At 40.9% G+C, this 24,506-nt stretch overlaps 1 protein-coding gene across 2 annotated transcripts in view; it reads right to left on the reverse strand.

Annotated features, from left to right (window-relative positions):
• Positions 1-21,407, reverse strand: part of DLGAP1 (DLG associated protein 1) — a 605,986-nt gene extending 584,579 nt beyond the window's left edge. For both annotated transcript variants that reach the window (XM_007063887.4, XM_043538800.1), the window contains exon 1: positions 21,149-21,407. The gene's annotated coding sequence lies outside the window, so the exon portion shown is untranslated. The remainder of the gene's footprint in view (positions 1-21,148) is intronic.
• Between the last annotated feature and the right edge of the window lie 3,099 nt (positions 21,408-24,506).

Consider the following 24,506-nt stretch of genomic DNA (forward strand, 5'->3'; position numbering starts at 1 on the left):
AGTATCTTGTCTCCTCATTGGTCATTTTGGTCAGGTGTCAGCGAGGTTATCTTAGCTTCTTAACCATTTAAAAGGTGAAAGGGTTTTTCCTCTGGCCAGGAGGGATTTATAGGTGTTTACCTTCCCTTTATATTTATGACAGGTCGCCATTAAAAAAAGTATATAGTCTGCAGTAACTACCACATTACAGGTGTTTCCAAGATTTTGCCCGCTTTATGGGGTTGAACAACTCATGGCAGAAGACCACAGTCCAGAACCCTGGTGCAGGTTGGGGGTCAAGCACTATGAAGAGTGTTGACAACTTCGTCAGCTTATGCTGCAATCACAGTTCAAACAGTCGCTGTAAACAGGATGCACTCGAACAAGTAGGTCCAACCGCCTCCTGCATGAAGTCAATGTCTCACTTTTGGGCACAAAAATGTCTGCACTGAGACAAAGTTCAGGATCTGTCAAACCTGCATACTGCTATATGAGTCAGAAAGCTGGACCCTCTTACAAGCAGACTTGGAATAGCTAGAGGCATTCCATATGCACTGTCAGCACCAAATCCTGAGCATATCAAATCCTTGACTAGATAAATTCATGGAGGATAGGTCCATCAATGGCAATTAGCCAGGATGGGCAGGGATCGTGTCCCTAGCCTCTGTTTTCCAGAAGCTGGGAATGGGTGATAGGGGATGGATCACTTGATGATTACCTGTTCTGTTCATTCCCTCTGGGACACACAGCATTGGCCAGTGTCGGAAAACAGGATCCTGGGCTAGATGGACCTTTGGTCTGACCCGGTATGGCCATTCTTATGTTCATAAAGTGGTTCAACTGTGTGTGATATGCCATAATCTTACAGAGATCTGTCCTTCCTCCAATCGCTCACTGCGTTAAAAGTGGCTTTGCATACTCTTCAGCCATGTTGTCAGGATGGACAAAAACAAATCAGCACACTGTGATCTCCATCGACATGTGAAGGGTGCATGCCTTAACCTCTCTGGCTTCGCCTGTGAGGCCGCCCCTGAGATTTATGGATTAGCAGCATTGTGCCAGTCCTGGGAACTTCATTTTACAATTTTATCAACTGTGGTTACTCTGGTTGGTGCAGCAGTCCTCAGTAGACTGTATGTGTTTGATGATGACTCCACCACAGCATATGAAATACCACAGTTCTATTCTACAGTTGTATAAAATGTTTTTCCTATAGGAAACCTCTAAATGCTAGAAGGTGAACATGATATTAGGACTTTTCTTTTTTTAAATGAATCCACTACCAGTCTTTACCAGACAGTTACACACACACAAACACGTTTAAGTCTCATGTTTTTCTTCTCTTACCGAACACTCCAAAAGAAACCATTTCAGCACAACAGTTATAACATTCCCTAGCTAGACTATCACCACTAACTAGAGATGAATTATTTTCCTTTAAGATGAATATGACAGCACCTAAACCCTAAAATGTATATATTTAAACCGCACAAAATGAGTAGAGATCAGGACTTTTGACAGTCAGAGATCTTTTGTTTTCATGTACGCTCACCCTTGGTATTATGTTGATAATTACACAAAATCATTTAGTTTTACCACATAACCAATTACTATGGCATCCACATATTGAGCACATGCACAATTGCAAATTAAACACCCCTAACAATTGCTGTAGCTATTATGCTCATACATTGTCCTTGGGTCAAAGATATTTGGCTGCCAGCCTACAATGTCTCCTTCATGGTGTTTCCACATTCTCCATGCCACTGATTTCCATACAATTGTAGGAAACTGTACTGAGATCCAACCCACAGGTTCAGTCTGGGTTACCCCTGGCAGCTGTATCTTCTCCCTGCTGGGCTGGATCTGACTGGTGCTCAAAATAGCTGCCAGTTTTTTACCCAGAGAGACCTCACTAGTAATTGGTCAGGAGCTTCCAACTTCTAATCAAGGGAGAAGTGTGCACATGCAGGGACATCTGCCCTTAATGAAAAATTTTACACCACCTTCAAAACAGCTACTGAGCATGGATAACAATTTCCTGCACTCCCTTTAGTGTGTTGAAATAGCAACTACTTGTTTGCAGTCAGTCAAACCTCTACTGCCACCTTATCTGTGAACGTTTCCATACCAACTCAGAGTAAGTAGAAACAGCAGCTGTAATTACACCAATAAGACTTTTGGTTGAACACCAATAAAAGCAGGAGAGGGTTAAACACACATACATAGACAAACACAGCAAGTACTTCATTTAAAAGATTTTATAAGCAGCACCTTTTAATCTTTTAAACGAGGCCAGTAAAATTCTGACCAAGGCCTGGTCTACACCTAAAATTTAGGTGGACCTAGCTATGTCACTCAGCAGGTGTGAAAAAAACCACATCCGAGAGACGTAGTAAAGCCGACATAAGCCCAATTGCTGTGGAATTCTTCCATCAACTAGCTACCTTCTCTCCAGGTGATGGATTTACTACTGATGGAAAAACCTCTTCTGTCGCTCTAAAGTGCCTACACTACCTCAGCATAGCCACAGTGCGACAGCTGTGCTGTTGTAGCACTTGTAGCGTGAGTCTTACCAAGTTACAGTGCATCTAAGTTTAAAAAGGTGATACAGGCAACTTGAACTGTAAATGGGCTTACCAAAAAAGGAAATATTTCAAACTTTGAATTACAGTATTTCTGGTTATTCTCAAGGACAACACACTTCAGTTTTTAATTGGATTGTTTCCTTCGAATTTCACAGACAAGAAGTTTGGAAGTTACAGCATCCGAACAGATCTTAACAGCTCTAGCTCTATTCATAACTGATATATCCCCAGAGTCTGGAGGCTTTGGAAGAGGGTTTTACATAAAAGTAGACACGCTAGATTGCCCCTCAACAATATAGGCACTACTGCAGACCATCATATCTGGATGCCTATATGGCCAGGTCTACAATACGAGCTAGGGGGTGTGATTCCCAGCTTGCATACACATACACACGCTAGTTCTGATTTGAGCTAGCGCACTAAAAATAGTGCGGCCACAGAAACAGGGGCAGTACCATGCTAGCCACCCTGAGTAAAAACTCAGCTCAATCCCATGACTATGTGATTCTACAATATGGAACTTCAGATGGAGGAGGGGTTCAGTTTTCTTTATTTAAAAATTTAGTACTTTACAATAACATACACACCCACACACTAAAAGAATGGTAGGATTGAAAAGCCAGGCGATACCAGAACTAAGCTTGCCCATGCTGTGTTATAGTGTTTATACAGAAAAGGGCTGCGTCTGCACTATAATGCTTACCTCTGCAATCTTCGCTTGCCTTTAATATATGGTCCACCTAAGCATACATGACCAAAACCATTACAATATATTTCTGATCTTCAGTTATTGAGAAACATGATAAACCCAGGGAAATGGGGTTTTGGCTCTGATGTTTCATGGGGAATAGAATTCTTTCCCCGAGATCATAGTCAGTAGCTCTGAAGAGCAGTCCCTGCCTTCCCTCCAATATTCTTCTGTGCTGCACCTCCCAGCACACAGTCCCCTCTTCTGCTGCCTATTGGGCCTTGTGTCAAGATTTTCAGCACTGTAATTACTGGGACTGCCCAGGACACCAAACCCCCAGTAGCATGCAAGGCGTACTGCAACTCAGAGGCAAGCACTATAGGTGCTCCAGGAGCTAGGCCTTGCTAGGCTTGGTGGGTCCCAGTAACCACTCAGGCACATGGCTAAGGGAAAGGGAATTTTAATGGACCTGGCAGGAAAGGGAAAGGCTGCAAATACCTAGGTATAGAGGCTTGAACAGTTACAGTTCAAAGTGGGCAATAGCAGTTCTTGCCTGGGTCCTTGGGACAGTATAATAGAGAGTCAGGCCTAGTGCCTGAGTTGCCCTCTCCAATCCAGTCTCTACTTGAGTGAATACGTGCTTGCAGGTTTCCAAGCCAGGCCCAGTTAGTCTCCCTCATCAGGGCTCCTCTGCACTGGCTCCCTGCAGTCACTGCTGCTCTCCCATATGTCCCACGCAGACCCGCAGTCACAGCCTGTTCCACTTGCAGCTCTGTACAGTTCTTAGGGCTTCTCCTCAGCTCCGTTTGCCACATGGCTCATGCTTCACCTTCTCCTGCAGCTCCCACTTTGCTGTGCATCCACCTCACCCCAAGGGAGCCTGGCACTTCCTGGCTCAGGACTTTTCCCTTACCTCATCAGGGGAAAGGGAAGTGCACTAGGAAGAGTGCTGATGGGCACTGTAGTCCCCTGCATAGCAGATCCATCACACCATCAGTAGTAGATCCCAGAGTCATGTTAGAAGGCTGATACCTCAGCTGCATAAAACAGCACCAGATGCTTCATGATCACAGGACTAAGCTGTACACAAGGAAGGAAACACAGCGTACTGGTAGTACACACCCCAATGGTCCCACTACTCTAAAAACATTTCTTAATTCCTAAAAATCAAGCACAAGTCACTTTCTCTTCAGTCCTAAAATCTTACTGTAATTTCACCTTGTTTTAGGACTGGGATACTATGTAATTGCACTCTCGCGCTCTCTCTCTCTCATGTTTTCTGTTGCTTTGCCTATATTTTCCAAAGCTAAGCCTAAACTGGATTCCAAAAATTGGTGCAGACATGCACAATATTTCAACATGAAAAATATACATTTTGCACAAGTACCAGATTGTCCATATGTGTACGGCAAGCTCAACTCAGATACAGAGCTTTAAAGATTTAGCCTCTGAAGTTCAGGTTGAAAATAATATTGTTAATGAGTAGGTGATGTCATGAATGTCAGGAGGGTCATGGATTATGGGTCTGTTTGTTTTCCCTTAATATTTGTGCCTTTTAAAATGCTAGTACACATGCCAGTAAGTCAGATAGGTGAATGTCCTGGTTACACAGTGGTGCAAACTCAGTCTCAAGAGAAAGATCACTAGAACTCCACCCGAGATTAGACAGAGACACACGAAAGCCAACACTGAAGGGACACAATGGACTTTACTGACAGACTCACAATATGTGCAAGTGAAGGTAAGAGAAGTATTGAGGGGCTTACAAGTACTAGACGAATACAAAGGAAAAGGGGTGACAGCAAGGTGCTACAGTATTAGAAATAATAAATGAGGAAGAAAAAATGAATGATGTTTAGAGGCCGATTTTCAGAAGTGCTCTGCACTCAGCAGTTTCCGTTGAGAACACAGTAAGCTGCTGGGTGATGAGCTCCTTTGAAAATCTGGCCCTAATTGTGTGCCCTGAGCACTTTTGAATAGCTGGTTCTCAGCGCACAAAGAGTAATATGTGAGCCTCATTATCCAAAATAGCATTCCATACAAAAAACCTACATTAAGAGAGTATTAAAGTTGATCAGTTAAGCACTCAACAGTCAAGTAAAAGGAAAGTTGAGTCTGCACGCTCTGCCCATTCTGCATATTCATTATTGTTATTTCTATTACAGTAGCACTTTGTGGTCCCATGTGAGTTTGGGCTTCCATTGGGCTACTCATATAAACACATTGTGACATTGCACCCCATAATGCTTTATGGAAATATGCTTATGAATGTATATATGACATAACTGAAAAATGTTTTATGCTACATATGCCGTGTAACATATCTCTGTAAAGGTTATGATCTACTGAATATATTCATCCTATTTGTATACATGTATCATTTTTGTATTCGAAGTTATGAATATTGGCTGTGTACTTGTTTCATTTTAAGTAGCCTTAGTAAAGCATTTGTTCAGCTTCTTTAGAAAGGAATTTGCAAGTTAATTGCCCAATCAATAAACACTTAACTGACAACGGATCTTGGAAAGCTCCAATCCACATAAGAAGTCTACTTGAGGACGTTCAAAGTAGCATGTGAACCATGGCTGCTACCTGTACGTTCTGAGTCATACATGGACATGTGACTCCAAAACTCCATCTTGTAGTTGGGATTCTACACATGGGGAGGGAGGGGTGTCAACCCACAAGAGAAAGTCTATTTAAACCCCTGGAAACCCCTCCATTTTGTCTTCAGCTGACTGAAGAGAGAGTTCTCCACCCCCAAAGGTTACCTGAAAGAGACTGGAACGAAGGACAGTAACCACAGGGGTGGGAGTGATTGCTGGACCCAGACTAGAAGGAGCCTAGTCTGTAAAAGAAGCTTACTGGAACATCTCATAGGCTTGCATGTTTTATTTTATTTTTCTTGGTAATTCACTTTGTTCTGTCTGCTATTACTTGGAAAACTTAAATCGCAGTTTTTGTATTTAATAAAATCACTTTTTACTTATTAACTTATTAATACCTGGGGGGCGGGTCAAAAAGCTGTGCATCTCTCTCTCTCAGAGTTATAGAGGGCGAACAATTCATGAGTTTACCCTGTATAAGCTTTATACAGGGTAAAATGAATTTATTTGGGGTTTGGACTCCATTGGGAACTGGGCATCTGGGTGTGTTCCTAAGCTATTTTCAGTTAAGCCTGCAGTTTGTAGGACGTTGTTCAGACCTGGGTCCGTGTTTGCAGCCGGAAAGCGTGTCTGGCTCAAAGAGGCAAGATACTGGAGTACCAAGCTGGCAGAGAAAATGGGTTAGAAGTAGTCTCAGGACATCAGTTGCCAGTTCCCAAGGGGTTTTCTGTGATCCAACCCATCACACACATAATAAGGGACTATTGCTGTTCTGGGCACAACAGAACAAAAACACAGCTATCAACATGTGCTTAAGTCCGTCCCTGTTCAGGAAAGCACTTAAGCACATGCATAAATCCCACTGTAGTCAGAAAGGCTACTGTGAAATGCTACCTTGGATGACTTTTATTCCCTTGCATAGAAATAAGACATCATTGAACCTATTTTGGAAAAAAAAAAAAAGGGGGTGGTTTCTTTTTTACTTTTACAAGTCTGCCTGTTCCTGACCCTGTTCTGAGCACGCAAGGCATCCTGAGAAATGACATATCAGCAAGGAAAATCAGTTGGCTAACCCTACCATCTGAGAAAAAAAGGAGGAGTCTGGAGCCTAGTATATATAGTAGCACTTCCCCAATTACTGACAAGCTGATTTGTTGGAATCTAGTAATCCTGCTGCTTCCCAATAGAGCTTAGAAGGCTTTATCAATAAACATCTGCTTTGTATTTTATATATTGTTTTAAATTATGCTGTTTTTGTCTGTGTATGTTCAGAATTTGCATTTGATTAATTTATTAGCATATCAGTTTTATCACTTTGTTTTTCTGGGTTTATTTTATCAATAAACACCATTTTTGATCATTAAATTCTATTTGGAGGTGCATTTGCTATTTTTTTCAGCATGTTCTTGCTTTTTATGTTACTTCTAGCCACATGATCACAATCATAGATGTTTATGCTGTTCAGTAATACACTGTTTTAGTTCTAACACTAAAATTCTGACAAATGTGTGTTATGTAGTGACACATGAATCACTGATGACATTTTTAAAAATATGTACAGAGGGCCTGATGCAGTGCTTATTGGAGTCAATGGTAGTCTGTTAACTTAAACAGACAGCAGTTCAAGGTCCTATGGATTATTCCATTTATACTAAACCATAAGTTATTTCTATATTGATAAATATTTTAGATGTACATTTTACATTCAGGATTCGTGACAAACTTTTTTGGGGACAACTCAATGAGACTCAATTGGTAAAATCCTGGACCCATTTACATCAATGGGGGTTTTGCCATTGTCTTCAACATGGCCAGGAGGATTTTACTCTGTATATAAATTATGACGGTATCTCAACAATTCTAATACAGTCTGACCTTAGAGAATACCTTATTGAAGTTAATATGAATGGATTGCAATTCAGGTTCTTGATAAACTAAATTTTGTGATTAATGATAGATTTTTAGAAATAGGAGCATGCTTTCCTTCTAACCCCTTACTAATTTCATGTATCAGACAATTATGTGGAAAATAATGGTATTTGTTACAGTTTGTTTAGCACTGTAATTTGTTTATAAATTTACCATTTTCACATTAATGTAGTATTATATTAAGTATTTGTAACAAAACCTTTTTTATTTAACTAACGTAAGTGGTCTGAACTTGCAGAAATGAACTATTTAATTTATCATCTGTGAAATGGGAAATTCACTTCTAAACTGTCATCATAAATACAGGCCTAAATATTTTAAAGCTCGAAGAGACTGATTTGTTACTTTCATGCTTTGCTGTACATTTTTATTACTTGATTTGACAAAGGTCACTTGAACAAAGTGCTTATTTACAGTTAAGCTAGACAAAAACACAGAAATTATTTAGACTGTTTCAGTTTGATGTAGCTTTCTTCTGTGGTTTAAGTCATAATTTATATATAAATCCTTTTCCTTTTACAAAGCACAGCTTTGCTTCAAATTCATTAGCCAGACAATATAGTTAAGCTGAATAGTGAACATTTCTTTAAAGCTATAAGCAGAAAAATATTTTTTCAGTTATTTGCTACTGTATTCAGCTTCATACATATGATTTGTCAAATTATAATATTACTGCATAGAAAATAAGCCTTTTCCTTTGCACTTTTCATGCTTGTTTATCTTAACCTCAGTCTACTGTGATGCCTAATGTGGCACTTATAGAATATTAAGTCACGAAAGTGGGGATTGGTCCTGCTTTGAGCAGGGGGCTGGACTAGATGACCTCCTGAGGTCCCTTCCAACCCTGATATTCTATGATTCTATGAAAGACAAATTCTTTCCTGATATAATCTAACAGATTTATATCACAGGTGAATTTGTTCCCATTTCTTTAGCCAGTGATGCAATACCCCTGTCAAACAGTCACTTTTCTTCAGAAAAGTATTGTATGAGATCAGAGAATTAAGTATGTGTACATATCATATTCCAAAAATTAGAATTCCAGAACAACCAACATAATGTACTTGGCTCCAAGTACTTAGTTTCACACCTACTTGAATTTGGCATTGGGTCACATTCATCCCTGGTATAACTCCATTTACTTATTGATGATATGCTAGAGAAGAACCTGGCCTTTGGTGCTTAATGTCTCCTGAGAGATAGGATAATGAAAATGTAATTTGTGCTTCCTTGCAGCACTAGGTAGGAATTTACCTGAAATCAATGGATAGTGAGTGCCCAAGGAAAACAGGATCAGACCTATTTTGACATTATGAAAAGGCTAAAAAATGTTCTTTGGCAGAACTATTTCCTTAGTATTTTTTATGATTTCACATTTTTTATTAAATACAAACTGAACTAGTAAAAACAGTTAATGACTAAGTCATGATTAATTTTGCCTTTTTTTTTTCCAAAAGAGTATTTACCCAACTCTAAATACAGCCAAATTAATCCTACGTTTTCAGCATTTTTCCTTATGATTTTTAGGGTGGGTGGGAAAACAATCCTTGAAACTATGTGTACTAAACTTAAGTAAGTATGCTGATAGATTACAGCATTTATTCAAATTTATCCCTGAGAAAATCCAATGAATTTACTCAGTGTGACTAGCAGAATATTGTAAAGATAATAATGGAACCTAGCAGACAGGAAGTATTATTCGTAAAGGTTCTGTAAAATTGTTTGTGGGCAATAATCCATGACTAATCTGAAAATTCAGACACCAAAACGTGATTTTTTTTTAGGTCTCCATTTCTCACGGATTTCAATGTGTGCAGTCCACACACTGATTAATTCATTTTAAATTTTTGTTCACTATACTGTGGCTTTGCTATAATTTGTCTTCTGCAAAACACACAGCAGGCATTTAAGCTTAAAACAATACTTAGCAAGGATGAACAAACCAGAAAATGACCAACTACTTGGGTTACAAACATTGTATAAGTTTTCGTGAGCTACAGCTCACTTCGGATGTATCCGATGAAGTGAGCTGTAGCTCACGAAAGCTTATGCTCAGATAAATTGGTTAGTCTCTAAGGTGCCACAAGTCTCCTTTTCTTTTTTGCGAATACAGACTAACATGGCTGCTACTCTGAAATCAAACATTGTATGTTTCAGTATCTAATATACGGCCCAGTCCTGCTCCAAGTGATGTCAATGGGAGATGTACAATTAATTTCACTAGGCATAGGAACTGGCCTCTTGATTACTCAAACTAAAACACAGGCTACTAATCATTTCAAAAATTGTTTGGTCAAAAAGTTACTTGTTTCAAATATATATGAAATATAGTTAATTCAGTGGTCCTTTAAATATTCCTGTATCATATGAAAGAATGCATTCAGCTATGGCTTTGAATAATAACTTACTACACAAATAAAAACCAATTTGTTTGTATCTGGTTAGACAGAATGAACCACATCTATGAATCTAAATTGTTATAATAAATTATTGGACTCTACTGGTGATAGGAAAACCTTTATCATATTAGGCTTCACAGTACAGCTGTACTATAGTCAATTTTTTAAAAATTCATTCATATATCACAGCACACTAAATAATGAAGTGATTATTTACAGTTTGTGTATGGCACACATCTGCTTATATAAAATTCTTTCAAAATACTATTTGCTCTGCCATTATCAATCTGCTGTGGTTATTATAGTGGTAAACTTTCCCATTCCACTGTAATTGTATCCATGGTGATATTACATGGCCAGTGGTATTCAACTAACACAGAGCGTTAATTCTCAACACTATAAGTGTGTTTTCAAGGGTAGTATGAAGGGTTTGATCACTAAGGGCTGGATTGGGCTTTCAGGTTTAGCCCAGAGTAAGTGTCCTGCCACAGAAGCAGCCCCAGGAAGAAATTCACAGCCAAAATTCCTCCTGAAAGGATTCCACTTACTTCCCCCTTACATTTGCTCAGCTACACCCAGGCTCTCTCCACACTGTGGGGAGTTTCTAGAGACCAGGGGCAGAACTAAACTGCAGGTAGACTAAGAAGTCATGGAGGTTAAGGGATCTTACTCCCTCCCTGCTTGGCTGAGTAAGACAAGATCCTAAAAGATCAATCCTGCCTAGACAAAAATGCAAACCCTAAAAGGAAGGAAACCTCGGTCTCAGCATATACTCCAGGTTTGCATCCATGTTGCTGACTTAGGGCCAGCAACCATTGTGAGTTGGGAGACAGGAGCAGTGAACAAGGCCAACTGTTTGCATGTAAAGCTTCAGCCCAATGCTAATGCAATGTCAATAGATTTATCTGTCTTTCATTGTAAAAGACCAATTCATACAACACAACTGGGATAATGCAATGCTAGTCTATTCAAACAGTCCTGGGACCAACATAATAGTCAGTTTTGAATGCATTATAGTTGGGAAGGAAGTTGACATGAAATATCCTGAGCGGGCCAGCATGTCTAAATCGATCTCTGAACCACTTATAAAAGTCCTATATTCTCCTCTACTATGGTAAGGGAAGCAAAGAAGATTAAAATGGGGCAGCAGAGCTCCCAATGGGTCACAATTGTTCTGTAAAAACACACAGTCCTATTGGACCTGTTCACAATCCTGAATCCTCCATTTGTTATGTCTTACTACAATAAGAAGTCTTTCTGAACTATGTTGTGTTTTACAGAATAAGAGCCTGACCCTGCAAACCTTCTCCCAGTATTCTCCATGTGAAGTTTTGTGTGAAAGACTTGCATGATTTAGTCCTAAATAACAACATACTGTATTATACACTGCTCTTCAACAACAGTTTAACATGAGCTCATTATACACAAATAACTAACTTCAATAGTTTGAGATTTTTTGCAGCTCTGATTTACATATGTACATGGTCTCCAGGTGATAGTAAAGATCAGATATGCAGCAGACTAAGTTTTAGAGGAAAGACTTTCTTCATAAATTCAACTGTTCTCCAGCCTAATATGAAGGTCCAACTCTCTTCCGGCCATACTAAAGTTCAAGAGCTTACATACTGAGCAAGGTGGATGGCATAAGCCAACCTGCAGTGTCCACAGAAACAGAAAATCTGCCAGGGGAGTGGGTATGGAGGCAGAGAGCCAAGTCCCTGCATCATCTTCCAAGGGCTGTAAACCTTGTCCCAGTGACTGTAGAGTTCAGAAGAAACTGAAACATGATGCTGAGTCCTCCTTCTCCTCCTAAGGTCCGCTGCTACAGACAGGTTTTCCCAAGGGCAATCTAGGCCTAGAATAAGGGGAGTATTATTGATTCAATGCATGTACCTCGTTCACTTTTTCCACACTCTTTAGAAGTCCAGACTTCTCTACAAAGATGGTATGATCGAATCCCTTACTTTTGGAGATGAACATATATAGTAACACAAAAAAATAGCAGGTAAGCAGTAGGCTAAGCATAATCAATTAAGGTGTCTGTACAGCATTTGAGTAATGGAACATCCCCAATGTAACACAACACCTACCTGCTGTTCATATAACAAACTCATCCGCTTTTGATAGATCAAGGAGCTTATCTTGCATTCCCTGATCAAACAGGTCTCCATTAAAGTGAGTGCCGGATCAAGCCCAAGGTACACACTGAAGTGTTTTTGTAGGAACTCTCCATTTCTTATTTATGCAAAAGGTAAAGCGTGTACATTAATTCAAAACATACTGCATTGGTTTTATATGTACTTAGCACACTATCAGTGCTTTGTAACTAAAGGTAGTCAAATACTGTATTGCAGAACATGTCCATGTTTCCACCCTTTATTATTTGCGATTTTTGAACTTTCACATGAATGGGTCTTTGTTTATATGAATTTGGGGGGGCCAGGCTTGTCTTCATAAGGATATTCATACTTGTCTAGATCCCCCATTTACCGATGTAATTATTGTTAATAGCAGCATATTTACAGAACTGGACAAATTACTGATTGTAAACAAGTTACCTGATTACATTTATCCCTTTTTTTCTGTTTGTAAACTGACCCTGTAACTTGCAAGTAGCTGCCAAATACTTTACACTAATGAACTGTCTCTGGGTTGTAAATGTACTGTTCACTTAGCCCATTCATTATTTATTTGTGGCGTATAATTGGTCACATAAGCCATGCAATGTTGTTTCTGTCTATTGACTGGATGACTGAAACACTTAACTAGCAATAGACAACAAAAGAATAGAAAATACTCCTTTTCATGCACAAATATCCTTGTTCACACATAATTTTGCCATACATCTCCCATTATAAAACACTGGTCAAATTCCCAGATGGCAAACATACACCATCCTCAGTTACAGAGAAGTAAAATAGCATCATGAACATTCTGCAGCCCAGAAATCTATTAGAGCATTGTTGTTGATATATGCTAAGAGATCTTTATTGGTATCACAATTACCATACACATTTGCAGATTTTAAGAGGAAAATGTTAATTACCATGTACTATCTTGCCTTATGTTACTAACCTATTAGAAACTAACTGTTATTCATCTGCAATTAAACATTAAGTACTGTAGTTAAACTGATATGGGCCTTATGACAACTCTGCAGAATTTCTTGGGGGGAAAAACAAACAAAAACCCTCTCATCTTTCAAGTGATTGTGTCTGTGTCATATCTGTGTGGTTTAGACTATAGTTTTAAAAATGGAAATCTAAGAACCAATAAAACAAATGAGTTCATAGCATCTTAGCAGGCAGATTTACAAATACTGCTCTCTTGGATAAGTGAACAGTCAGCTGGTTTGCTCACCACACATTAGCCTCTACTGACTTCAACATCAGTACCTCTACTACAAATACTTTTAGATTAATCTTCTATCAGCAAGAAAAAATTCGGAGGGCATGAAACAAAGGCTCTATAGTGCAATTTTGAGTTTATTTAGTGCAGCAGATATCTGATCTCTTGACCAAATATTATCATAAATAAGTGCATCAATAAAAATAATGCCTTTTCTCACTAAGAATGACTGTTTCCCAAATAAATTTAAGCATTTCCCTGTGATCTGTGAAAAATCAACAATACTCTATACAGTATATTTTTTGGATACACAATTACTGATCTAATAACTGTCAATGCTAGGTTTCAGAGTAGCAGCCGTGTTAGTCTGTATTTGCAAAAAGAAAAGGAGTATTTGTGGCACCTTAGAGACTAACCAATTTATTTGAGCATAAGCTTCCGTGAGCTACAGCTCACTTCATCAGATGCATTCAGTGGAAAATACAGTGGGGAGACAGAGAACTGTGTATATAAATCTCCCCACTGTATTTTCCACTGAATGCATCTGATGAAGTGAGCTGTAGTTCACGGAAGCTATGCTCAAATAAATTTATTAGTCTCTAAGGTGCCACAAGTACTCCTTTTCTTTTTGTCAATGCTAGCTGATTCAGTGTTATATAAACAAACATACAGTGCATACATTTATTAAAATTATAAATGCTAGAAACAAATGTCTAACTATTCAGGATGATTTTTCCCATAGAAAATGGCTTAATAATATTGTATACTATGCATTGAATTATACTATATTATACTATTATATAACATCATACTAATGTTTTCCAGCTAACAGACCTATACAATTAGCCTGTTTGGATCTGGATGAAATTAATTTGTTTTGACATCACAATGGTTGTAATATTTTATTGATAGAGCCAGTATGGCTACCGCCTAAGAACTCATAAAAATAAGTCTACCTGCACTATTTATCCTTTGTGTGAGTTTTTCCCTGTTTATTCTAATTTGCTTCTCAGCCATGTAATACGCCTCTTGTCACTGGGAGAAAAAACGATATTTGCCAAATATGTTTAAGAACATTTGTTTAAGTTCCTCTCTTCATCAAACAAGCCTTTACTCCATGAGGAAGAGACCTGCTCTCTCTGAGATGAGGCAAACAGTTGGGTAGCTGATGTGCTACAACAGAATCCCATTTTGTAAGAACCTGCAGGAATTCAGTCTTCTTGAGTTCTACAGAATTGTCCCGTGGCAGAAAAGATTAAAACAAAGAGGTATGGCAGCAATACAGTTGACAGGAGGAATATCAACTACAATAGCAAATACTGGGCTAAACTATACCCGGCTGCTCTACAGGTACATAAGCAGAGAGTGGGTGTGACCTGGGAAGAACAAAAAGCCTCTTTCAGCCTTCTTGTGAAGTCGTTAGACACAGTTGGAGCCTCAGTGACCCCTCAAACTACTAGCATCCCTTAGGCCCACAGCAAAAGGAGAGGAAGTAGCTGGGCCATGGCCCTTGTCTCACCCTATACCACAGAGATGTACCATTGGCATGGGAGAATGCTCAACCCCTTGAAGAAGTCATAGCACCCGGCATGACCTCCCTGAGTACTCGGGAGTTCCATGAGGCATTGTGTTTTTCGGAGACAAGATGCCTCCCCCAGTGCTCCTGCTGGAGCAGTGCATCTCCACACTAACCCCTTACTAAGGTGGTGGGTAAAAGGTACAGTTGAGTCTATTATGAACTAATGGAAACCAAGTTTCTTTTTCATTTCTCAACACTTTTACTGTGTGTAAGACAAGGTGAGAACATCACACAAAGCAGTTCTCAACATGTTAAACCTCCAAGTGTAATGAACATTGCATAAACTGAGATTATAGTCAGAAAAAGTATCCCAATCAGAGAGAGAGTTTCATAGGCTGAGCATGTAAGTATCATCTCCCAGTACAGCTGCAGAATACCAGCAAATAATTGGCTATAGAAGTTACTTTTAGGGCAGCTGCCACAGAAACCCCCACTCTCTATTATAGGATGTTTATTTATTTATTAAACACGGGCCTGCCATTTTACCAGCCCACCTTAGAACCTGGAGCATTCTCATTAAAACCAGTTAACTGCCGCTGTTACTTTCTACATGTATGCTCTAGCTAGGAGTTAAGACTGAGCCTGGAAGAGAGAGAGAGTGTCCAAGCAGGTTCTCAGACCAGGCTGCTGAATAATAGCCTGAGGAATCTTAGCTGAAGTAAGAGCCAGCATAGGCTCTACATCACTCTATGCCACCCCACAGTGACATCAGAAGTGTTTGCTGGGAGCTGTTACAAGCCAACACAAGTTAGAGCAACCGTAGTATTGGTCTAACTGGTGCTGTGCACCAAAGTAGCCCCCAGTAGTCCTGGGAAGCACAAGATGGAACACATTCTTCTCCTCACCTAGGTCCTGCACAGAATGGAGATTTATTGGACCGAACAACATTGGGCATAATCTGTGGGACAATCAAATACAAACTGGCAATACACAACTTTGAGAGCCAGAGATAAAATGTCACAACTGAATCAAAGCCTGAAGGAAGACAACCTACTGACATCTAGTAGCTTACTCTTCTTCACACACTTATTCAGAGGTCCCACACAGTTCTCAGATCGCCAGTTTTCTTGTGCATGGGAAATCAGAAAGGATAAGAATCTTTTTACGTAGGTTTGAGGTTGGAAAGGAAGGAACTGCGAGACAGCATGCTGGTCTGAAATTCTTACAATATAGGAACAAACACCATGGTGTGGAATTGGAATGATAGTGTCTAATATGGGAAGGGTAACGGACAGCCTACAGAACAGTAGTCTCCAAATTGGGATGCGTGCACCCCAGGGGGTGCGCGAGATGATCCCAGGGGGTGCGTGGCACAAGGAGCGCAGCCGGATGGTACTCCGCCAGTTTTTTTCTTCAGCAGCAGCTCTGCACGTCCACAGCTGGTGTTCCCCTCCAGTGGCACGTCTGCGGCAGCAGGTCTTCCGGTCTTCTTCTGTCGACAGTACATCTGCGGCAGCAGGTCATATGGTCTTTACCCTGGGGGGTGCGTGAGCCAAAAAATTTGGAGACCACTGCTATAGAGAACCCTTTGAAAATGGCTTCTCACTGATCAAATACTGTTCCCTCAGCTTAAAAGAAATAAAATGTAGCTGTCCACATGCTAGAAAACAGTGAAAAGGGGTGCAACGTCAGTTCTCTTTAGTAGATCATGTTCCAAAGGTATCTGGTTTTGCATACAGTGATGGCTTCTTGAGCTGGTATTGATGTGATAGTGAGAACAGTTTTCTAAAAAAGAAGAAGGGATAACGAGGTAGCTCCCATGGAAACATGGTGGAAGTGGAGGGTTCCTGGGGCAGAAATATGTTCCATGATTCCAAAGCATCCTGAATCATTCTAGAGAGTGTATAGACCTGAACAACTTGCCACCAAGAGTAGTTTGAGGAGCTAGACTTGGAATTAGTATCTTCCTTCTAATTACCGATCCTCAAGTGACACTAGTATTTGTATTAAGGCTGGTTGCTCTAGCAGATGTTTTCAAATGATCCAATTTTATCAGTACACATATCTTTACCCAAATAGAAATCTGGACATCAAATAGCAACACAAAAAGAAAATCACTACCCCTAGCATATGTTTTCAAATTATCCAAAGCCATGTCATAACACCATAAGAAACTTTGTCCAAGAAAGTCCTACATAACAAAGAAGAAAGGTCCATCATTCCTCCAGAAGTAGAATAAAAAAGAAATGAAATAAATAAGATTCTGTGAGTTCTTAGACATAGTTAGGGCCAGCACGTGGCAGGTCTTCAAACCAACTGCCTGACAGAAAAAAAGTGCTCTCTCCAAAGAGCAAAAAGCTGTATTCATGAAGGTCAACCCTACAGGTATGGAAGGAACAAAATGTGGGGCAACAACTGCAGCACTGCTGCGCATGTTGCAAGCTTTGGAGAGACCACGCAAGGATACTGTGCACCTCCTGCATGACCACAGCTGTGTCTGAGATAGCACAGAGGAAGCATTAGGGAGCAGCAAAGGCCCAGCTATGCAGAGTCACTCAACAACAATCCCATGTAGAAGAGGATGGTGCCAGTGACTGCTGTTAGAAGCTATAGAATGGATATGCTTGTATTCTTGTCCTGAGGTAAGGGAAAGGATTCCATTCTTCTAGTTCCCATGGAGATCCCCTATTCAGGTTCCTTTGGCTGGACTTTGTGCAGAGGTCCAGAATTTGGAATTAACAGAGGCACACAACATGTATTATATATTCCTGACAAAAACAGCCTTCTTAAATCTTGAAAGATAACACTGTAGAAGCTGTAAAAATTAATTTTGGTTACAGAGATTAATGATAGGATACAATATCTCATGATTAAGTGCCTTAAGCTCTATCTTCTTAAAATGACACCACAGATTTGACGGCATTGTGCCCGTCTGTTACAGTTAGAATATCTTGAATCAAGTTTTACATTCTGAGACCACAGCATGAAAATCACAGTGTGAAATTGTGTGGATGGTATTTTCAAAAGCTATTTGTTAAGGAATTGAGTTCTAATATGCTATTTTATTAACTATATGCACACATCTTGTATTTCCCAGATGCTAACGTGACTAATTCAGTTGCCCCAGGTGCAATATCATTATAGGAAGGGCAACATCACAAATCTCTCACACACATTTTATATTTTTTTGATTAAGTGCCATCCAACACTAAATAGATTAGAACAGTCTCTGATTAAGCCACTATTTACAAAATGTAGTATCAAAATGCCAGTTTAGTTGAGAAAAAAAACCTTTAATTCAGAAAAATATATAAAGCGAAGCACTATTGTTACTTTATTTTTGAAGTTACCTAATTACCTCTCTAGCAAATACAGCATTTGTGATGTTTGTTTTCACTAGCTGACGTCTGATTTCAATAATTCAGAAGTATAATAGGAAAACAAGTATAAACAGTGAAGGAGGAAATAAAGAAACACAATGGTTGTCAAACACTGAGTATTCAACAACAGTGGTATCAGATACTCCAGTTGTTTCAGGATAACCCCTGTACTTAACAGGGGGAATACTGGTGGAACAGGTAACATCTATCAAATCTGCAGAAACTTTTGAAGTGCGCTACTATATCTCAAAGACCTTTGCAGGGTAATGTTGCTTTTTTAAAATTGACCACTATATAAAATAGTATATGTTTATTAATATAGTATATGTTTAATAATTATGCAATGCAACAGGGAGAGCATCTGTCATCTATGATGATCTACTTCTAAATTAATATCAAGCGCATAGATGTTATAATCAGAATGTTAGACAACTATTCTCAGTGTTTTCCGGTCTTTATCATACGTCAGCTACTTTTTTCAATAAATATTGCTGGTAGTAATATCTTTTTAAATAAAAATGTATTTCTATAATTCTAGTAAATATAAAAATATGAATAAAACAATATTTCCAAAAATCAATCACATGTAGAATCAAAGCAGTTCCTGATATATATTAATTTCTCAGCATTCCCCCCCAGACTAAATAAGCACATCAATCTTGTTTAAAAATAAACACAGTACAATATTTTCTGGCTGTTATCTTTAGCTAGATTACAAAAATAAAAACAATTACATAATAGCCCTTGCTAAATGTGATATTCTTCCTCAAGACACTGGGGGATTTATATAAATTTGAATCTGTTCACAGTAGGTGAGAGTAATCCTCCAAAACAAGATATGTTCCATTTCTCCCACTCTGCCTCTTAGAAATCTAGAAAATAATTTTTAAAAAGACAAACATGCAAGATTTATATGTTCTCCAAATTTGCTTTTGAAATGCCTTTAATCCCCACCTATACTACCAATCAAGACACAAGAAGAAAAACTCCTGGTGATTGTCTGGGAGGCCATGTTTACACCCTTTACTTTCTGTACACCATTCCTGCTCAAAAATGCAAACCAAACGAAAATCCCCATTATGAACACTGAGTAGCATCTTGGGCAGTAAAAATGCCTTCCCGAAACCCAACCCAAGTTAAAGAACCAAAATTCCTAATCAAATAGCATAAATGAGACTTCTCAGTGTCATATATTTTCCCAGCTGTCCCTAACAGCAACTTCAAATGCCTTGTGGTCCTCAGCTCCTAGCCCAGATTGAATACTGGCCATTTTACCCCCTGGAGCGGGAAGACAAACAATCCTGACTTTTCCAAAGCTGTCCAGTTAACATTTATGGATCTTTACAATATGTTGTTTACATTTGGCTGCTTATTTGTATTAGATGTTTTGAGGAAAAAATGCCACAGTGAAACACCTCTCTACCATGAAAAGGGTTGGGACAATGAGCTTCTAGTTCATCTAAGCCTTGACCTCCTCACTCATTCCCTTCATACAAACACACAGACCAGGTTTGCTGTTCCTTAACTAGTCATTGGGTTTATTAGCGAGGGTCCTCCAGACATTTCAGTGCTGAACCTCTTTTAGCATCAGCTAAACCAAACGCATTAGCTTAAACTGACAAGGAACTATGACCAATTCATCCTTCCCAGGCTTTTCAGTCACCCTCTCTCGCACAGAGAGAGATTTCCACTTCCTAAATACAGCAGCGCAGACTCCCGGAATGCAGTCTTCATGTCTTCCCCCTTTCTGCCTCGAAAGCTTCTCCAGCAGCTGCACTCCCAGAAAATGAAAGTGTAATTTGTTATCCCCCTCCCCAGCCCTGCGGAGCGGGCATTGTTTGATTTTAAACCTAGCCCGCTTTACTCAATTTGCTCGCCCTGAGCTACAGAATACAGGGTCTTCCCTCGGTGTCAGGGAATACCCAACCCGGGGCTTTGCTGGGAGAGCACACAATTCTCACCCTACTTCTTTTTCCAGTGGGGGGTGGAGGGAAGATGCAAGCCGAACGAGCTGTCAAGCCCACACAGCAAGCCAGGGACCTATTTTAGTAGCCTCTGCTGTACTACCATCCTGTGTGTGTGTGCGCGTCTCTGTGCTAGGTGTACGGGGGGGCAGCGATCGCTAACATGGTTACTACATCCCCACGGTGTTGTGAACTAGGAATGAGTCCAAGCGGATCGGGGCTGGAAATCTGCTAGAATACCAGACACCCGGCGGGCGAGCGGGCAGCGAGGGAGTCAGGGGGGCAACAGGCGAGGCAGGGCTCCCTGCTTCCCGCCCAGACACCCGCGGCAAGCCACAACGCGGGGCCAGCCACAAACTCCCCCAGCCCTACGATGCACCAAATGGGGGCGGGGGGGGGGCGACACAGGCGCCTTCCCTCGCCACTCTCCAGCCCCCCACTAGTGATGCTCGCCTCCCTGGCAGTAATGGCAAGACCTCGCCTCTCCTGCCCCACACCCCCCGCCAGCAGCAGCCTGCAGCGGGGCCCGCGTTTGCTAAGCACCACACACACCAGCCCCTCCACACAGAGCCTGGGGGGGGGGGGGGGGGCGACACATCTCCCTGGGAAGGGAGTCCCACAGCCCCCAGGAGCAGCCGCCCCCGAGGCCAGGCGGAGGGGGCCCCGCCCGCTTGCCAGGGGCAGAATGCAGCGCCCCGCGTGCCGCCCGTTTACACGGCCGGCAAACAACACCGAAGCGCGTCTTTACCTTGGGGTGCCCGCGCTCCGGCTGTCCAGCGCTGGCGGCAGAGCCGGGAACTGGGAGGAGAGGGAGGCAGCTGCAGCTAATCCCCTGTTTGTGGCCAGGCTTCCCGCAGCAGCCGGGTGCGGGGCGCCTTTGCCCCGCGTGGCAGCGCGCAGCCCTCCCGGCCAGGCGCGGGCGGCTCCTCTGGAGTCCTGCAGCGCGCGGCTCTGGCTGCGCCTGGGGAGGGAGACTGGCCGCTTGCACACGCGTGTGCGCACGTTAGTGCTGCTGGGGGGAGGAGGAGAAGAAGGAAGAGGAGGAGGAGGAGGAGGGGAGAGGGGGAGGAGCCCCGCGCTCCCTCGCCCACCCACCACAGCGGTCGCTGCAGCCCTCGCTGGTGCTGGCCCCTGCACCCGCATGCAGCCTGCGCGGTGCCCAGCCGCGGCTCCCCAGGAGCTGGCCGCAGGGTGCCCAGGCGAGCCTGCCTCCCCCTTGACCCTTCAGGGCAGGGGGGACAGAAACCCGCCCGGGGCGCCCCAGTCCCTGAGAGATCATGCAAAGGAAAGACCCTCCACCTACACACCCGGGGACTAAAGAAATCACTGACAGCTGCTGAGCTGGAGAGGCCGGGGGCAGAGGGACTACGGGGGAGATTGGAGGAACAGGGGAAAGTGGTTTATACACGTAGGGCTTGCCAGAAATGTAATACCAGGTTCCTTGGGCAGCAGAGATTAGCCCACAGCAGTTTAGTAGCAGTCTGTACTGCTTCCATTAGGCCTTCTCTACAACGGCCAGACTACAGCAAAAAAACATGGTTAAATCTGGCGCTTGCGAGGAAGGTGCTAACATCCTTGCCCTGGCCAATGTAGACGGAGCATAGTCAGGGGTGGGACTTCTATTATTACATGTTTATACTGCACCTAGACTAGTGAGGAGCTGAATTCTGATTGGGGCCTCAAGACTAGAGCTGTGCGAATAACTGGTTTTTAGCTCCCTGGCCAAACCAGGAAAAAATAGTTTCAGGTCAAACCGCAATGAATTTTTTTGAAATTTTCAGTGAACCAAAAAAGAAATAAAACACACAGACACACACACACACACAGACACTCTCTCTCTCTCTCTCTAGTTTGGGTTGAATGAAACTTTTTTTATTTTTGAGGAGGGGGTTACCTTTTAAAAAATAAAACACCGCTCTAAATGAAAAGTCATTTTGAATCAAAAAATTAATATTGAAAAGTTGAAATGTTTTGTTTTGAAAGCATCAAAACAAAACATTTAGATTTTCCCAGCAAAAACAATTAGGCAAATTTGACATGAATTTGCAAAATGTTTTCGTGTCACCAAATCTGCTTTTTTCAGTAAAAAAAATTTTGTCTGAAAAATTTTACCCAGCATTATCGGCTTTAGAGGCAACTGATCTCATAAACCTCTGAGGATAGAACAAGAAGCAATGGGCTTAAATTGCAGCAAGGGTAGTTTAGGTTGGACATTAGGAAAAACTTCCTGTCAGGATAGTTAAGCACTGGAATAAATTGTCTAGGGAAGTTGTGGAATCTCCGTCAGTGGAAATTTTTAAGAACAGGTTAGGCAAACATCTGTCAGGAATGGTCTAGATAATTTAGTCCTGCCATGAGTGCAAAGGACTGGACTACTAGATGACTTCTGGAGGTCCCTTTCAGACCTATGATTATTATATCAAAATAATAAACAATGGTAATAATGGCTGGCTGTAAATTCTGGAGGTCTTTGTGCAAAGAGATATGGAAAGGGGTTCTTCGCTCATGGATAAGTGACAACAGGGCCCACAAAGAACAGGGGTAGGGAGATATCATCATTCCTGTACCATCCCGGTAGGGCTGACGCTGGCCAGAATGGTTTTACAAGGAAGCACAGACAGGAGAGTGCTGGGTAATGATCTGTAAATACCGCAAAAAGTTATGGATGAACATTTGTTAGAATTTTTGAACAAATTTCCCCTGACTGCATTCCATCTCTTTTTGTGTTCACAGCAAAATTTAGAGTGAGCACTGCAAAATATTCACAGAAAATAACGTTTTGAATTTATTTTTGCAAGTATTCAAAGTGGAAACCGGATTTAGGGTTATGCTAATCCAAATCAGAGAACAGAAACATTGTGGCAATTATATGTCCAATCAAATAAACACAAATTTCAAATGCTGTACTTAAAGCAATACTTGCTACAAAGAGTTCTTGGGAAACGTATAAGATCAAAGACAGTGCATTCAATCAATGAATACATTAATGTAAATTGAGATCTATTCACAGACAATTCTTGGGGGGGGGGGGTTGGAGGGGAGGGAAAGGGAAGAAAGGCTAGATCTGATGAATAAACTGTTTCCGGCTAACTCTAGTGCTGGGCAATATGCACTCCACTATGTTTCTGGAAGTGACCTACATGCTCACATGAAATCTGCTTTGTTTAGCTTCCAGCAGCCTCATAACCGGGCTTATGTTGTAGAAAGGGCCATGGCACTGGCCTTTCACACAAGGCAGAGTATCACCCTATGAGAAAGTTGTACCAGTAACACTTGTAGTGATTCAGCTGTAAAACTGGGTTTATGTTAAAAAAAAGACAAAATAACTTGCAAAGTAGAAAAATTGTGTTTGTGGTTGTTGTTTGTTTTGCTTCTTTATGATGTGCATAGGTGGCCTGATTTTTTTTTAAGTTTCTTTTTTAGTTTCCTTTTGGTTTTTAGTATTAGAAAATCAGGTCACATTTGGGCTAGAAAACTAGATGACAGCTGAATTAGTGGAACAGTAATAAGAAAAGGAGTACTTGTGGCACCTTAGAGACTAACCAATTTATTTGAGCATAAGCTTTCGTGAGCTACAGCTCACTTCGTCGGATGCATTCAGTGGAAAATACACAAGTACTCCTTTTCTTTTTGCGAACACGGCTGCTACTCTGAAACCTGGAAAAGTAATGTTGCAAAAGCCAAGAACATGAAAGGAGTTTTTACTCAGACTGTTTAAAACTTATGTTTGTTTTTAACACTTGTGCCATTCTTTAAATAAGGAAGTTTTGATGAGATTCAGCCCTCCAATTAAGATTTAGCAATCAGAATAAAATGTCTTTGAGACCTCTAACAAAACCAGGGAAGACCAGACATGACATTCCTTATATTGCTTAGGTAATAAACAAAATAGAATTAAAGCAAAACTAAAATCCACACCCTTTCAGGCCATTATACAGCATAAAGCTGAGCACACATACACACACACACACACACAAAAGTTACAAAAACTCTTTCAAGTCTCCTTTAGCTGAACACCAGATGCTGAATCTGATCTGAGCTAATTTGGATAAACAGGTTAAAAAAATAGTAGAGGATTTGTTGTTTTATTTTCTGCTTATACAGAG

The sequence above is a fragment of the Chelonia mydas genome, chromosome 2 (genome assembly GCF_015237465.2).
Source record: "Chelonia mydas isolate rCheMyd1 chromosome 2, rCheMyd1.pri.v2, whole genome shotgun sequence".
NCBI classification, from domain to species: Eukaryota; Metazoa; Chordata; order Testudines; family Cheloniidae; genus Chelonia; species Chelonia mydas.